Raw genomic sequence first — 18,520 nt, forward strand, 5'->3', positions numbered from 1 at the left:
AGTCTACACATCCTGATTTATTTTACAGTTCTGGTCCCTTATCTCTCTTGTGATTTCTATGATCTGCACACTGGTGTGTACTGAAAGTATATTACAAATTACACTGAAGAGGCAAAGAAACTGGTACACCTGCCTAATATCGTGCAGGGCCCCCGCGAGCATGCAGAAGTGCTGCAACACCACGAGACATGGACTTGACTAATGTCTGAAGTAATGCAGGAGGGAAATGACACTATGAATCCTGCAGTGCTGTCCATAAATCCATAAGAGTACGAGGGGATGGAGATCTCTCCTGAACAGCATGTTGCAAGGCATCCCAGATATGCTCAATGATGTGTGTTGGCCGGCCGGTGTGGCCATGCGGTTCTAGGCGCTTCAGTCCGGAACCGTGCAACTGCTACAGTCGCAGGTTCGAATCCTGCCTCGGGCATGGGTGTGTGTGATGTCCTTAGGTTAGTTAGGTTTAAGTAGTTCTAAGTTCTAGGGGACTGATGACCTCAGATGTTAAGTCCCATAGTGCTCAGAGCCATTTGAACCATTTTTTTGATGTGTGTTGGCTCTTGCTCGCTCGTCTTGTATAGGGTGCCTAGGGGATGCTGGATTCTCGGAATGCTATACAACAATTCAAGCAAATAACGTTAGTAGTTTTACTTCTATAAAGCAGATTGACAATACTTAACTTTAATATACAAAGTTGTGGCGAGTGATGGGCGACACGCAATATCAATCCGAGTCCTGGCTTTACACAATGTTCAAACAACCAATGGATATGGATCACAACAATCTGATATCGTAGCACTCTCTGCTAGGCTGCACTAATTCTGTCCACTAATGTCCACATAATCAGCCGATCCGAGTGGTAGAGGCTGGCAGGAACAGCGCTTATATTCACTTTGGCTTGAGGCCACTCCTGTCGTGGTGCGGTCCCATTCCGTGCACCATTGGCCATGAACCAGATGAGGAAGGTGGCGACTGCTGCGGTGTGCGTGGCTCCATCTCCATCGGTATGACGAAACGAGGTGGAGGGGGTGAATGCTCCATCTCCATGGGGTCATACCATGGTGTCGTGATGGCACCCTTTGGTGGCTGCTGTGGCTGCGCTGCCCTCTGGACCTGTGAATCTGGGGGAAGAGAGACTGAAAGATCATTGTGTACATGTCAGAGGTGATGGTGATTTTGATGGCGACACTGCAAACCATCTGGACCTAAAAGAAGATACATGCAAGTGCCAAGTCCATGGATGACCTCACCTTGCACACACCACCTGCTGCCACTAAAAACCCTGTAAAAGACAATATAATGCGGCGCAAAGCAATACTTGCAGCCTTCCTTTGACATCGGGTGCTGAGGTGGGTGGAGCAGTGTCCGATGGTGGCGGCCATGAAGCAATTCCACCGGCGATAGTCCATCTCAAGGGTGTGAATGATATGAGGAGAGAAACAGTTCCAATGCTTGATCCCTGGTGTGTGTGGAGTGAAGTTTGTCCATCTGCTGCTTAAAGGTTCTGACAAAATGTTCCATTTTGCTGTTTGACTGTGGATGGAACAGTGCACTAGTTAGATGCTTTGCCACTGCGTTCATAGAATGTTCCAAATTCATTTGATGTGAACTGAGGTCCATTGTCTGACACTATTACTTCAGGTAAATCTTAGAGGCAAGATATCGATCATAACACCTCAATTGTGCTATGTGACATTGTCAAGTTCATTAGCACAACAAAATGAAACTTTCCATATGGGTCAACCACAATCAACTAGCGAGTGTTCCAAAAAGGTCCTGCAAAGTCTTTGTGCACATGTCGCCATGGCAATTGCGACTTAGGCAAAGCAGAGAATTTTTGTGGTGGAGCAGACTGATTTTCCACACATGCGTGACACTGTGATGTTATCTGTTCTATTTTGGGTGTCCATGCCCTGCCACGTATAGTGTCGATGCACTAACTGTTTCGTACGAACAGTCCCTCAGCGTCCTTTGTGAAGTAACTGCAACACTTCTCTTTGCAAAACTTTAGGGATCAACACATGTGACGTCCACTGTCATTTTGAACAAGAATTACACCTTTCTGTACAGCAAAGCTAAGCTGATGTGCAAATTATCTGTGAACTACAGAGTTCTTTCTGCTATGCAAGGAATGAGGCCAAGATGTGCGAATGTTCTTGAGCAAAATTTTCAAGTCACTATCAGTTTCTGAGGCCTGTGCAATTTTCTATAGTTCAATGGAAAAGATTGAAGCAATTCATAATCCTGAGCATCAATGTATCAACAAGATGCATCAGAAGTGTCAAAGTCTCTATCAGGGCCAATCATAAGATGTAAAAGTGTATCTGCATTACCATGTTGAGCTGTCAGATGATACACAATCATGTACTGGTACTGAGACAACAACAAAGCCCATCTTTGCAATTTTTGGGCTGTTCGTCTAGGAACCAGTTTCGTTGGTTGAAACAGGGACTGCAAAGGCTTGTGATCCATTACCAAGTAGAATTTTCTTCCATACAAATAATGGTGAAATTTGGTGACACCATACACTATAGCCAATACCTCTTTTTAAATTTGTGAATAGTTACTCTGAGCTTTGGACAACACTTTTGATGCGAAGCAATAGGCATGTCCTTATCACCACTGCTTTGCAAAAGCACTGCACCGATGCCATACAAGAAAGTGTCAACTTGCAATACAACTGAAATGATAATTAAATCAAGACCCTAAGCTGTCGACAGGCATTGATATACATCAATGGGGACAGTTGAAAATGTGTGCCCTGACTGGGACTCGAAGCCAGGATCTCCTGCTTATATGGCAGATGCTCTATCCATCTGAGCCACCAAGGGCACAGAGGATAGTGCGACTGCAGGGATTTACCCCTTGCATGCTCCCCGTGAGACCCACACTCTCAACTTAATGTCCACACACTACATATGTGTTGATGTATATCAGCGCCTGTCGTCAGCTTGGGGTCTTGATTTAATTATCATTTCATTCTAAGAGAGCTGCATTTAGTTAAGGCTAACAGGCCATTGACCTTCTTCATCTGTGTTGGATGCACACACATTGCACGAACTCTTACGGGAGTCGGTAAGATTGTCTGCTGCGAGTAATGAGTGTAATGGGCAGGGTCACTACAAATGTAATGTGGACATTAAGTTGAGGATGTGGGTCTCATGGGGAGCATACAAGGGGTAAATCCCTGCAGTTGCACTATCCCCTGTGCCATCAGTGGCTCAGATGGATAGTGTGTCTGCCATGCAAGCAGGTGATCCTGGGTTAGAGTCCCGGTCGGGTTCACATTTTCAACTGTCCCTGTTGATGTATATCAATGTCTGTCGACAGCTCAGGGTCTTGAGTTAATTATCATTTCATTCTGAGAGAGCTGCAGCATTCTGTAAGAACCGAATATAATAGTTCATTTTCCCTAAAACTGACTACAATCCTGGGATATTGAGAGAAACTGGCAAATCTCATGCGGCTAACAAGTGCAACTCAAGAGGATATACACCTTGAATGTTTATGACATGACCAAATACTGCAACTCAGGCTTAAAAAAACCACACTTGTCCAGTCTACACTTTAGTCCTGCATCAGATAACACATGAAACAAAGCACGTAAATTGGCAATATGTTCTTCAGGTGTACAACCTGCTATTACAATAGAGTCAAAGAGTTTGAACAGTTTGGCACTTGTGCAGTCAGCTGTACCAAATACCATTGAAAAATGGTGGGTGCAGAAGCATTGCCAAAAGGCAAATACAAATATTCAAACAAGCCCAAATAAGTATTAACTACACACACTTTTTGAGGTTCTTCATAGAGCTTTATTTGAAGATATCCGTCGCACAAGTCAGTTTTTGAAAAATAGCTTCCCGCACCTAATTTGTCCATGAGATCTTCTGGGCATGGCAATGGATAAGTATCAATGACAGTTTGTGGGTTGACTGTAGACTTAAAAGTCAACACAGAGGTGAATACGACATGAAGGTTTGGGAACAAAACTAGTGGACTTGCCCATTGACTAACTTGCATGGGCACAATAGCTCTGCTATCTTGCAATTCTGTAAGTTCAGCAGCGACTTTGTCACATAATGCAATGGGAACAGTTCTGGCCCAGAAAAATTTCGGCTGAGCATTGTCTTTCAGAGTAATATGTACAACAAAATTGTTAGCTTTGCCTAAATCTTCAGAAAAAGAGTTCCAGGAATTCTTTTAGCAAGCTAGCTACACTGGCGTTTGCATTGAATGCAGACACTGACAACACATTGTCCTGAATGTTAAAGCCAAACAAATCAAAAGAATCAAGGCCAAATATGTTCTCACACTCAAATGTTTGTAGCACTGTAAAAGTCACTGTTCGTGTATGCAAGCAATACATAGCAGGCACAGTACATGTTCCAAGAACGGGATGTCTTGTACATTATAAGCCGTCAGTTGGATGCTAGTTTTAGACAGGCGTGGGGAGACGAACAGTTCGTATGTGTGATGGTTTAGCAATGTGACAGAGGCACCCATGTCCAACTGAAATTTCACATGCTTCCCACAAATAAGTAAATGAAGAAAAAGTTTGTTTCACTGGCATATCACTGTAGAAACTGCATGCTTTCCTGTTGAAAACTTTTAATCTACTGCATTAATGACATAGGCCTTGTGACAAGATTTTTGTGAGTGGGCCAAATTCCTATGTTTGTTCCATTGCAAACATACAGATTGTACATGTCCTTTCCTACCACAATCGTAACACTGAGTTTGTTGGGAGAGGAAGTTTTGGCATTTGCGTCATGAATAACACTTGCGGCAAAACTTAATTGTGTTCACTTGTGTAGCCACCTGTTTAGCGAATGCTTACATGGCATGCAACATTGTTTACTCGGCTTGGCTAGCACAAGCCGCTGGTGGGGAATGGGGCGGTTGCAAGCGAGGGACTCAACCCAACAAACAGGTGGCTGCTCAAATGTATGAGGCAACAAGGCACAGGAATCTTACTGATATAGTATTTGCGCTACCTGCTGAAATGATGGATCAGACTGTTTCAAAATCTGATCTCTGAGTTTGACATCAGGTACATTGTACACTATCGCATCACACAACATTACATCAGAATATAAAGCACCAGAAGCACATTTGAAATTGCATTTCCTTGTCATACACTGCAAATCTGTTACCCACTCGTGATCCGGTTCTTCTTATAATTTTTTGCGATTAAAGAATTGATACCTAGCTGCAACCACATTCACTTGTTGTTAATAATAGTTTGTTAGTGTGTCTACCACTGTGTCATAAGCAAGTTCACTCAGAGTGGCATTAGGAAAGAGTTATTGAATTAATCTGAACACTGCACTTCTTACTGTTGATAATAGATATGGAAGTTTTACAGTACCTGGGGCATTGTGAGCTAGCATATGGGCATCAAACTGGTGCAGCCACTCGAGCCATTTCTCATCTTGTTCACTAAACTGTCAAAAAGGTGGTATAGCAGCTGTTGTAGGAGGTGCTTGTTCAGTCGGGTGTGCAGCATTGGCAAGTAGCTGCTGCACCATGTCGAGTAGTGTAGATATTTGTTGCGTCTGAAACTGAAACATTCGCATTAGCTGTGTGGCATCTAACTATTGCAGCTGTGGCTCCTGCAGAGGGGGCGGGACATGGGGGGGGGGGGTTATGTTGGATTGCACAAATTCAATAAACAGACAAAAATATGTACAAAGAAATTTTATGCAACTCCCACCTGAAAACATAAATTAGCAAAAATTGACAAGAAACTGTTAAAGCAATGAAGCACCCCTCTAAAGTAAAGACAAGAGAGAATTAAGGCGCCAGCAGAAAACACAACAAAGTCTGGGGCCATCAGGCATGGGGTTTGGAGGATTCTCATCACCAGTTGTTGAGTCTTGCCCATTCGTCTTGTATAGAGTACCTAAGGGATGCTGTGTTCTCAAAATGCTATACAACAATTCAAGCAAATAACATTAGTAGTTTTATTTCTATAAAACAGATTGACAATACTTAACTTTAATGTACAAAGGTGTCGTGTGTGATGGGCAATGTGCAACATAAATCTGAGTCCTGGCTATACACAATGTTCAAACAAGCAATGGATGTGGATCTCTACAATCTGATATTGTAGCACTTCCTGCTAGGCAGCACTAATACTGTCCACTAATGTCCATATACTCAGCCAATTTGAGTGGCAGAGGCTGACAGAAGCGGTGTTTATATTCACTTCGGCTTGAGGGCGATCCTATCATGGTGGGGTCCTATTCTGTGCACCATTGGCTGACATCGTATCGCCACTTTCTTTGGTCTTGCACTCTTCATCTTCATTGGGGCTCTTGTGGTTATGCCACAACATTCCCTCCCCCCCCTCCCCACCCACCCCCCCAAAAATGACAGACCATTGTCGTGTAGGTGGTACGATCACGGCGGGGATGCAGGGGTGTGGGTGCAATGTCGGGCCAGAAGCTGTGGCTTTGGGGATGTCAAGCTTACGGATGTACCACGCCTGCACTCTAGCGGAAATGTCCCTCAGAAAATGGCCAGAAGGGTACGCATCCACCTCCTGCTGCCATGAACCAGATGAAGAAGGTGGCGTCTGTTGTGGTGTGGGCAGGACGAGAGGAGGAGGAGGGGGCGAAGGCTCCACCTCCATCAGGTCATCCCATGGTGTCGTGATTGCACCCTCTGGTGGTTGCTGTGGCTGCGCTGCCCTCTGGACCCGTGAATCTGGGGGAAATGAGACTGAAAGATCATTGAGTACATGTCAGAGGTGAAGGTGATTTTGAAGGTGGCACTGCAAACCATCTGGACATGAAGACAATATCATTCAATGTGAAGCAATATTTTCGGCCTTCCTTTGGCATCGGGTGCTGAGGTGGGTGGAGCAGTGTCCGATGGCAGCAGCCGTGAAGCAATTCCACTGGCAATGGACCATCTCGTGGGTGCAAATGATATGAGGAGAGAAACAGTTCCAATGCTTGATCCCTGGTGTGTGCGGAGTGAAGTTTGTCCATCTGCTGCTTAAAGGTTCTGACAAAATGTTCCATTTTGCTGTTTGACTGTGGATGGAACAGTGCACTAGTTAGATGCTTTGCCACTGCGTTCATAGAATGTTCCAAATTCATTTGATGTGAACTGAGGTCCATTGTCTGACACTATTACTTCAGGTAAATCTTAGAGGCAAGATATCGATCATAACACTTCAATTGTGCTATGTGACATTGTCAAGTTCATTAGCACAACAAAATGAAACTTTCCATATGGGTCAACCACAATCAACTAGCGAGTGTTCCAAAAAGGTCCTGCAAAGTCTTTGTGCACATGTTGCCATGGCAATTGCGACTTAGGCAAAGCAGAGAATTTTTGTGGTGGAGCGGACTGATTTTCCACACATGCGTGACACTGTGATGTTATCTGTTCTATTTTGGGTGTCCATGCCCTGCCACGTATAGTGTCGATGCACTAACTGTTTCGTACGAACAGTCCCTCAGCGTCCTTTGTGAAGTAACTGCAACACTTCTCTTTGCAAAACTTTAGGGATCAACACATGTGACGTCCACTGTCATTTTGAACAAGAATTACACCTTTCTGTACAGTGAAACTAAGCTGATGTGCAAATTATCTGTGAACTACAGAGTTCTTTCTGCTATGCAAGGAATGAGGCCAAGATGTGCGAATGTTCTTGAGCAAAATTTTCAAGTCACTATCAGTTTCTGAGGCCTGTGCAATTTTCTATAGTTCAATGGAAAAGATTGAAGCAATTCATAATCCTGAGCATCAATGTAGCAACAAGATGCAGCAGAAGTGTCAAAGTCTGTATCAGGGCCAATCATAAGATGTAAAAGTGCATCTGCATTACCATGTTGAGCTGTCAGGTGATACACAATTTTGTAATGGTACTGAGACAACAACATAGCCCATCTTTGCAATTTTTGGGCAATTCATCCAGGAACCAGTTTCGTTGGATGGAACAAGAATTGTGGCACTTATATTCACTTTGGCTTGAGGATGCTCCCATAGTGGTGCGGTCCTATTCTGCACACCATAGTTGACGTCGTTTCACTTCCTTCTCTGGTCTTGTGTTCCTCGTCTTTGTTCTGACGTTTGTGGTTACGCCAGAACAATGTTCATGTCTGGGGAGTTTGGTGGCCAGCGGAGTGTCTAAACTCAAAAGGGTGTTCCTGGAGCAATTATGGACATGTGGAGTTATGCATTTTCCTGCTGAAATTGCCCAAGTCCATCGGAACGCACAATGGACATGAATGGATGCAGGTGATCAGACAGGATGCTTAGGTACGTGTCACCTGTCAGAGTTGTACCTAGACATATCAGGGATCCAATATTACTGCACACACCCCACACCATTACAGAGCCTCCACCAGCTTGAACAGCCCCTGCAGACTTCAGGGTCCAAGGATTCCTGAAGTTGTCTCCATACCCGTAGATGTCTATACAATTTGAAACGAGGCTCGTTTGACCAGGCAACATTTTTCCAGTAATCAAAAGTCCAATGTCAGTGATCATGGGCCCAGGCCAGGTGTAAAGCTTTGTGTCATACAGTCATCATGAGTACGCGAGTGGACCTTTGGCTTCGAAAGTCCATATCGATGATGTTTCGTTGAATGGTTCACACACTGACACTTGTTGATGGCGCAGCATTGAAACCTGTGGCAATATTTGGAAGGGTTGCACTTCTATCAGATTGAACAATTTTTTTCAGTAATTGTTCATCCCATTCTTGCAGGATCTTATCCGGCTGGAGAAATGTCGGAGACTGGCGTTTTATTGGATTCCTGATATTCATGGTACACTTATGAAATGGTCATAAGGAAAAATTCCCACTTCATTGCTACCTCGGAGGTACTGTGTGAAATACCCTTCCCAGATTCAAAATAATGAAAAAGGTTCTGTGTGGCACACATTTGCCAGTACCGTGACATGCTGCCATGTGTGGGACTCCCTTATGAATTTATTGCCAGCAGCCGTTTTCTGTTTCTCACCAATGGTTCTTATTGTTGTGGAGTTGTGTAGTGTACAACATGTTATGGTGACTTGCCTGTGGCACTGTTTTGTCAGAAAAGTTAGTTTTTTCATTATATTTCATGTTAAAGCTAAGTTTTAACAATATATTCATTGTGAAAACCTCGTAATATATTTCTTTGATATTTATAACTGATTACTGTGTATTGTGATGCTGTTCCAAAAATTGTGACAGTGTCTTTTGGTGGGTAGCATGCTTTCCACTGACTTTGTCATAATCCTGTCAGCCAGATTTATTTCTCGCAATAATTGTGATCTAATTTTTTCATGAGCTAAATTCAAAAGCAAATTCACACTGGTAAGTATGTTCTCAGTGAGGTATTACTTACAGATGAGTGCTTCTGTAGCAATTTATTTCAAATGTAGGTGATATATTTCAATAATGCAGTTACATACTACCTGAACATAATACTATCTTTACAGATGTCTGAGAAACTATATATGAGTAACCCAAAGCATGTGGAAGAGGTGCTGAATATTCTGTTTTCTTTGCCTGAGAATGACAGTGATTTTGAAGTGGAATATGCCTTTGAATCCAGAGGTGATTTGAATAGCTTGGATGAATCATTTCATGTCACATCATTAGAGTTGTGCATAACATGTGTTTATGTGCATGATGAATGTGTGGAGGACCTGGCTGAGGGAGCTTATTTTCAGATAGCTCCATATGATACAGGGACTCAACATGACTCAGAACAACATAGCGACAAAGAGTGAGGTGATGACTGTTCACATCTTATCAGTGAAGGGGCAAGTGACATTCAGTAAAAAGTGCTGTTTCAAAATGTGTCTTCAAAAACATTGACAATTAACTATGCTACTTTTCAAAACTTATTGATGGCGATATTTTCAGCGTAATCGTAACTGAAACAAATAGATATGCTACTCAAAATAGAGCTTTGTATTGGGAGAATGTTGGTACAACAGAAGGATGGAGTACTACAAACATTAGGGAGATAAAGGTATTTGTTGGATGCCTTATTATTATGGGCATTCATGAACTTCCAGCATTGTTGAATTCTAGGAGTTCAGATACAAGTTTAAAAGTTGATGCTGTAGTAGTCGTAGTAATAGTAGTAGTAACGAGCAGCAAGATATTTGAAAAAGAATGTTGAGAACATCAATTGCGAAGATAAACGAGGATCAGAGATCTCGAAGGCACCTCAAGTGCGACAAGCTACACAAACTGCAGCCTCTTCTAACAAAACTTTTAGAGAATTTCAAAGCAAATTATGGCCACTCCCCTGTCCTATCTGTTGATGAGAACATGATTGCTTTCAAGGGCTGCTCTAATATGAAGCAATATGTGCCCGTAAAACCCGTCAAGAGGGATATAAAGTGTGGTGTTTATGCGATGCAGAGACAAGATACGTACTGAATTTTGTTACCTGTACTGGAAAATCAACAGAAAACAATGATGTTTACACACTAGGAGAAAGAGTAGCCCTAAAACTAACAGAATATGTGCATCAGAAGGCTGTACTTCTGGCGTTTGACAGCTTTACTGCATCACCAAGGCAGATATCTGTCTTACTGAAAAAAGGTGTTTACTCCTGTGGAAATGTCAGAGTGAATCTCAAAAGGTTTCCCTCCTGTGATGACAGATAACAGTTTCAAATAAAAGGCATCATCTCAGTTGTGAAGTGGATGGACAAGAACGCTGTCACATGGCTGTCTACATTTCGTGATTCACGAGAGACAGCAACAGTCACTAGCAAGAATAAAGATGGGACAGTCACGTGTATTCTGTCCCTTAGCTGTGACTGACTATAATGAGGTCATGGGTGGAGTTGACAGATTTGATTAACTGAGAGGAAGTTATGCCCTAGATAGATGTTCTATCAAATGGTGGAGTAGAATTCTTTATTTCTGATTGATCCCACTATAGTGAACAGCTTTTTGTTGTGGAAGATTAACAAGTGCTCCATATCAAACCAGGATCAGGTCTCAAATTAGCATGACAGCTCGTTGCTGGATATTCTAATAGGGAATGTCAAGGCAAAAGTCTTCATACCCTGCAAAAAAGGGAGTAGTTCCTGTATACAGAAGGCTGTCACAGGTAGGAAACCATCATCCTATTTTGGGAAGCACTTGCAGCAGTAAGCAGATGGAAAAGTGAACTCAGCATATGAGCATAGCTTGTAAAATCCCACTGTGTGTGGGTCCATGTTTCTGCCAGTTTCATGAGAAATAATTTGTTTTTACTCAACAGTGTGTTATTTACAGCTGTTTCTGTCACTTTATGAATAAATAATTTTTAAAAAAAGTATTATTGTTATATTTTCTCATGATGAAAAGTGCCAGTGGGAAAAATACTGCCTCCTTGCTGGTCTGAGTCAACTATAGATTTTAAACTAAAACAAGTTTCAAAAATGTAGTTAACTATTAACTGTAATTATTTCATTCCTAATTAAATTCAGTTTCCTTCCCATATATAATAGGGTTAATGTACCAAAATCAAGATTACATGCATTTATTAAGTGATAATTGAACACAAACCTCTCTGTGGCTGATTTAATTTTGATAAAAAAATATACATTCTCAAACAGCAACCAATATTAAACAGATACTTTAACTTTTATAATGATACATATATTGGATGGAGGAAATATGAGATAACTCTAACCCACAGACAAAAAGGATCAGACAATACATTGAAAAACAAAGATGATGTGACTTACCAAACGAAAGCACTGGCAGGTCGATAGACACACAAACAAACACAAACATACACACAAAATTCAAGCTTTCCCAACCCACGGTTGTTTCGTCAGGAAAGAGGGAAGGAGAGGGAAAGATGAAAGGATGTGGGTTTTAAGGGAGAGGGTAAGGAGTCATTCTAATCCCGGGAACAGAAAGGCTTACCTCCCTAAGGTAAGTCTTTCCAATTCCGGGATCGGAATGACTCCTTACCCTCTCCCTTAAAACCCATATCCTTTCATCTTTCCCTCTCCTTCCCTCTTTCCTGACGAAGCAACCATGGGTTGCGAAAGCTTGAATTTTGTGTGTATGTTTGTGTGTCTATTGACCTGCCAGGGGATGCTGTTTGGTAGGTGACCAAACACTTTTGTGGCAGCATGATTTACCCCTTACTGTGCCAAAGTCAGATTTAACCCTGCATAGTGAAGATCATCCTTTCTCCTGGTGTTATAGCTATGCACACTGCTATTACTTTTGAACTTGGTTGGATTATTAACAACAAATTTCATAAGTGAATATATATACTATAAGGATCCCTAGATCCTTAAGTAGATGTCTGCGGGATGACCGTGGGTGGGCTCCAGCAATTATTCTGGTTACACGTTTTTGAGCAATGAATACTTTTCTACTCAACGATGAATTACCCCAGAATATGATGCCATACAAAAGCAGTGAATGAAAGTAGGCATAGTAAGCCAATTTACTGAGATTCTTATCACCAAAATTTGCAATAACCCTAATAGCATACGTAGCTGAACTCAGACATTTCAGCAGGCCATCAATGTGTTGCTTTCAGTTTAACCTCTCTTCAATGCACACACCTAAAAATTTTGAAAATTTTACCTTAGCTACAGACTTCTGTTCAAAGTCTATATTTATTACTGGAGTTGTGCCATTTACTCTATGGAACTGTATATACTGTGTTTTATCAAAATTTAAAGAGAGTCCGTTTGCTGAGAACCACTTAATAATTTTGTGAAAAACATCATTTACAATTACATCACTTAGTTCTTGGTTTTTGGATGTTATTACTATACTTGTATCATCAGCAAAATGAACTAACTTTGCATTTTCATCAATGTGGAATGGTAAGTCATTATGTATATCAAGAACAGTAAAGGACCTAAGACCGAACCCTGTGGGACCCCGTACTTGATAGCCCCCCAGTTTGAGGAATCAGCTGTTGTTTTAACATTACATGAACCACTTATTTCAACTTACTGCATTCTTCGAGTTAAGTATGAATTAAACCATTTGTGCACTGCCCCCCCTCAAACCTTAATGATTTAGCTTATCTAAAAGAATTCCATGATTTACACAATCAAAGGCCTTTGAGAGATCACAAAAAATACCAATGGGTGATGTCCGGTTATTCAGAGCATTTAATATTTGATCAGTGAAAGCGTATATAGCATTTTCTGTTGGAAAGCCTTTCTGAAAACCGAACTGACATTTTGTTAGTACTTTATTTTTACAAATATGGGAGGCTACTCTTGAATACATTACTTTCTCAAAAATTTTTGATAGGGCTGTCAGAAGAGAGATTGGGCGGTATTTGTTGACATCCGACGTATCCCCCTTTTTATGCAATGGTTTTACAATGGCATATTTCAGTCTATCGGGGAAAACACCCTGCTCCAAACAGCTATTACATACGTGGCTGAGAATCCTACTTATCTGTGGGGAACAAGCTTTAAGTACCTTGCTGGAAATGCCATCAATTCCGTAAGAGCTTTTACTTTTCAGTGAGTTTATTATTTTACTGATTTCAGAGGGAGAGGTTGGTGGAAATACAGTTGCTTCAAACTGCACAGGTATGGCCTCTTCTATTAGTAGCCTTGCCTCTTATAGTGAAGATCTAGATCCTATTTTCTCCACAACATTTAAAAAATGCTTATTGAAAATATTTTCAATTTCTGATTGTTTGTTAGTACACTTGTCATTCAGTTTTATGGCACTAAAGTCTTTCTGTGCTCTTGGTTGCCCTGTTTCCCTTTCAATAATATTCCAAATTGCTTTAATTTTATTATCAGAGTTAGTGATCTCAGACATGATACACATGCTTCTGGACTTTTTAATAACTTTTCTTAGTACCGCACAATAGTTTTTATAATATTGAACAATTTCGGGGTCAGTACTCCCTCTTGCTGTTAGATACAGTTCTCTTTTACAGTTGCAAGATATTCTTATTCCTTTAGTTAGCCAAGGTTTTTTATGTGTTTTCTTGGAATTATGTTTAACTATTTTCTTGGGAAAACAATTTTCAAATACCCTTAAAAATGTATTGTGAAACAAGTTATATTTCAAGTTTGCATCGGGTTCCTTATACACTTCATCCCAGTCTAGCTGCTGTAGGCTTTCCCTAAAGTTTGCAATATTTATATTGTTAATTGAACGCACTGCTTTGAAATTCTGATTTGATATACTGCATGGAACTATGTCATGTACTGTAACAAGCTGTGCACCATGATCTGAAAGACTATTCTCAATAGGATAAGCATTTATATCCTTAAACTTATCTTGGTCTATAAAAAAGTTATCTATCAATGTCCTGCTGTTCTTTGTTATCCGAGTAGGAAAATCAATGACGGAGCTCAAATTGAAAGAACTGAGTAATACTACAAGGTCATTCTTCCTATTACACCATTTCAGGAAATCAACATTGAAATCCCCACAAATGATAATTTGCTTCCCCCTGTCTGACAGATAGCACAACAAAGCATCCTAGTTTTCTAGAAATAGCTGGAAATTCCCTGAGGGGGGACCTATACACTGTTACAATTATGAAAGTGCCATCATTTAGTTTTAGTTCAGTGGCACATGCTTCCATATGTTGCTCTACATAAGATTTGTTAGTTTCCAAATTTTTTACACTGTGGAAGCTTTTGACATACATGGCAACTCCTCCTCTCATCATATTATCTCTACTTACATGTGCAGCTAATTTGTACCCATTGATGCTAACCTTTTGCATATCAGTGACAAATGTGATGCTCAGACAGGCATAGTACATCTATTACATTCTCAGTTTCTATATCTTCTAAACAAAGCAGAAGCTCATCAATTTTATTCTTCAATCCCCCAATATTTTGATGAAATATGCTAACATTATTTTTCACTTTACTTTTGTGAGTATCTTGAACTTTTTTAACATCTTTAGTACTTGCCTGGCTGAGTTTCCCACTGGACACTGACCTTACACCAAAAAAGAGTTTCCTCCATGAGATGTAGTTCTTCCCCCCTTTATATTTCCTGCTATTAGCCCAGCCAGTTTACCCTTCCCTTTCTTGTTGAGGTGTAGGCCATGTCTAGTATAGTCCCACCTACAGAGTAAATCAACAGGAACCACACCAATGTGTGACCCTGCACCAGATCCACATAGCCGTTCCAACTCCAAATTAACACTCCTGACAGAAGAGCTCAAATGAGGTCAGTCGTGGCACTCCAGAACCAACACAAACCCAACACTGGTATGACTCGATGTTGATGCAATCTTTGCCAGGTCACACTCTATGCTGTGCCGCCGGATCTCTGTCAATACTGTTGCCCGGTCCACCCACAATAACCACGGTATCTTCCTTAGTAAAGCCTCTACATAGTGAACCTCAATCCTCTGTAAGCTGCCCCAGTCCAGCACTAGGTTTGAAAAAACTTGTGACCTGGTATTCTGACCCTAATTCATCCTGCAGAAGTTGGCCCACACCCCTAGCATGCGAACTACCTAGTAACAAGACTTTCTTTCTCTTTGCAGACTTCCCTACATTCTTATTCAATTTGCTGCTGAAAGTTTGTTGAGCCCTGTCTACATCTACTTCTGTGAGAGGCTCATCAGTTTCTGACTGAGGCAACAGGTCAAACCTATTTTGTACATTAATAACAAAGCTGTCAGAAGAATTTCTTGGCCTGTTCCTTATGCCTGTTGCCACTTCCCACCCCTGTTTACCCTTCTCCCCCCTTAACCTGCCCAGTTCTCGCCTAGCCTCATCTAACTCAGCCTGAAGGGCAGCAATTTTCCCCTCCTGTTCCACAAGCTTTCTATCTCTACTGCATAGCCTACAGAACCACTGATGAGTCTCGCTCATTTTCCCAATTCCCACGCCACTACAATCGCCCCAATGAAAAAAGTTACTACATCCATCACACCAGACCCCGGAGCTAACAATTCTACAGCATGTCAGGCACTTTACACTCATGGTACAAATCGATTTTAGTGCCAGAAAGAAAATTATGTTACCGGAAAACAATGAAAATACGTGTACGAAAAATTAGATAACTAAATGGGCGATGTTAAGGAGGGAAGAGGAGATATATCACAGAAAGTAAACTTGTTGTTTATTACAGTTTAATTAACAGGCACAAAATATATTACACCTGATAACAGGAACTGTTAAAATGTCACTTTTCGCTGAAATATGTAGTTGCAGTATTTGTTCCAGGGCAATAACAACCCCTCTAATGCAAGGTTTTACTGTAATGTGCATATAGATGTAGCTGTACAAGATTATCTGTGAACAGCTCTTTAGACCACTACAATTGATATTTTCTGATAAAAGTAAGACTTATTATTGTTACCACATGACATTATATCCCAAGAATCAATTAAAGTCATAATTAGATGGACAGAAATAAAAGTTCCTTCAATACACTGAACTGTACATTAATAACAAAGCTGTCAGAAGAATTTCTTGGCCTGTTCCTTTTGTAAACCTTAGATTGTGAAAATCAGGCAAATGACTTTTATCTTGTCTACAAAATTTCCATACTTTCAGAGCTGAGTAATATTTTAACTTCCACACCAGTTTCATTAGATATTAAGTAGATAATTCAAAATACAGAATGTATACTGGAAGCATTACATAATGGATACTTGTGTAAATAAGAATTTGAATGCAGTAGCTCAGTTTACAAACTTGCACACTTCTTCAGAGAGTAAAGATGCATACCATACACTATGTGATCAAAAGCATTCGGAAACCTGGCTGAAAATGACTTACAAGTTCGTGGCACCCTACATGAATAATGCTGGAAATCAATATGGTGTTGGCCCACTCTTAGCCTTGATGACAGCCTCCACTCTCAGGCACATGTTCAATCAGGTGCTGGATGGTTTCTTGGGGAATGGCAGCCCATACTTCACAGAGTGCTGCGCTGAGGAGAGGTATTAATGTCGGTCGGTGAGGCCTGGCACGAAGTTGGCGTTTTAAAACATCCCAAAGGTATTCTGTAGGATTCAGGTCAGGACTCTGTGCAGGCCAGTCCATTACAGGGGTGTTATTGTCATGTAACCACTCCACCACAGGCCATGCATTATGAACAGGTGCTTGATCACCATCCCCGAACTGCTCTTCAACAGTGGGAAGCAAGAAAGTGATTAAAACATCAATGTAGGCCTGTGCTGTGATAGTGCCATGCAAAACAACAAAGGGTGCAAGCCCCCTCCATGAAAAACATGAATGCACCATAACACCACCCCCTCTGAATTTTACTGTCGGCTCTACACACAATGGCAGATGACATTCACTGGGCATTCGCCATACCCACACCCTGCCATTGGATTGCCACATTTAGTACCATGAGTCATCACTCCACACAACATTTCTCCACTGTTCAATCGTCCAATATTTACTCTCCTTACACCAAGTGAGGCGTCGTTTGGCATTTACTGGCGCGATATGTGGCTTATGGGCAGTCGCTCAACCATGAATTCCAAGTTTTATCACTTCCCACCTAACTGTCATAGTACTTGCAGTGGATCCTGATGCAGTTTGGAATTCCTGTGTGATGATCTGAATGGATGTCTGCCTATTACACATTGCAACCCTCTCCTGCTGTATGTGTCTCTTAACATTTCCACTTCACTATCACATCAGAAACAGTGGACCTAGGGATGTTTAGGAGTGTGGAAATCTCACATATATACATATGACACAAGTGACACCCAATCACCTGACCACATTCGAAGTCCATGAGTTCCATGAAGTGCCCCATTCTGCTCTCTCATGATGTCTAATGACTAATGAGGTTGCTGATATTGAGTACCTGGCAGTAGGTAGCAGCACAATGCACCTTATATGAAAAAAATGTATGTTTTTGGGAGTGTCCGGATACTTTTGATCACATAGTGTATGTCCTGGCACTGCAGCCCATTTTGTCACAGAAGAATGCAAGTTCATAAGCTGAGCTATTATGGTCAGGTGGTTGTGTATATGTCTAACCACTGCTCAACACCTATTCTGTAGAAGCAAGCAGTTACCTTTGCTCATTCCAAAACCTGTCATAGATTTTTATAATAAAACTATAACCATTCTTACATGGTCATGAGGGCAATCGTGTGTGTGTGTGTGTGTGTGTGTGTGTGTGTGTGTGTGTGTCACACCTGAGCTGCCTGTCATCAACCTATTAAGTACTTAACAGCAACTCAACACATACTTTGTAATTGCTTATTTTTCTCCACATCACTGTTTCACTTTTTGCATTCTGGACTTCGCACAAAACACTGCACAATAAATCTTTTTGCCATATTAAGAAGGGACTGGAGGGAAGACTTGCACTTTGAACATTTCAAAACAGAGAAGAGAAAACCATCAATGCTAGTCTCGTATGGATATAAGGAACTTTTAGGCAAGCGATGGCCTCTTTCCCTCTCTCCTTTTTCTCTCTTCCAGACTTGTATCACGACTCCCCAACAAGAAGCAAATTATAAATATAACAAGGTTTATTATATAATACTCTTAATGGCATAATATTCTCAGAAAGTCTCAGGACAGTTTCAAATTTGCTTACTCACACAATGTTATAT

At 41.2% G+C, this 18,520-nt stretch overlaps 1 protein-coding gene across 2 annotated transcripts in view; it reads right to left on the reverse strand.

Annotated features, from left to right (window-relative positions):
- Positions 1–623: 623 nt before the first annotated feature.
- The window catches only part of LOC126469778 (ubiquitin-conjugating enzyme E2 H), a 145,378-nt gene continuing 127,481 nt past the window's right edge, over positions 624–18,520 (reverse strand). Inside the window, exons 5-6 of one of the 2 annotated variants that reach the window (XR_007586073.1) lie at positions 5,369–5,555; positions 624–1,121 (exon numbers count right to left, since the gene is read on the reverse strand). The gene's annotated coding sequence lies outside the window, so the exon portion shown is untranslated. Of the gene's footprint in view, positions 1,122–5,368; positions 5,562–18,520 lie in introns of both variants that reach the window. The other variant, XR_007586072.1, reaches the window with a different exon arrangement.

Source organism: Schistocerca serialis, chromosome 3 (genome assembly GCF_023864345.2).
Source record: "Schistocerca serialis cubense isolate TAMUIC-IGC-003099 chromosome 3, iqSchSeri2.2, whole genome shotgun sequence".
In the NCBI taxonomy this organism is placed as follows: domain Eukaryota; kingdom Metazoa; phylum Arthropoda; class Insecta; order Orthoptera; family Acrididae; genus Schistocerca; species Schistocerca serialis.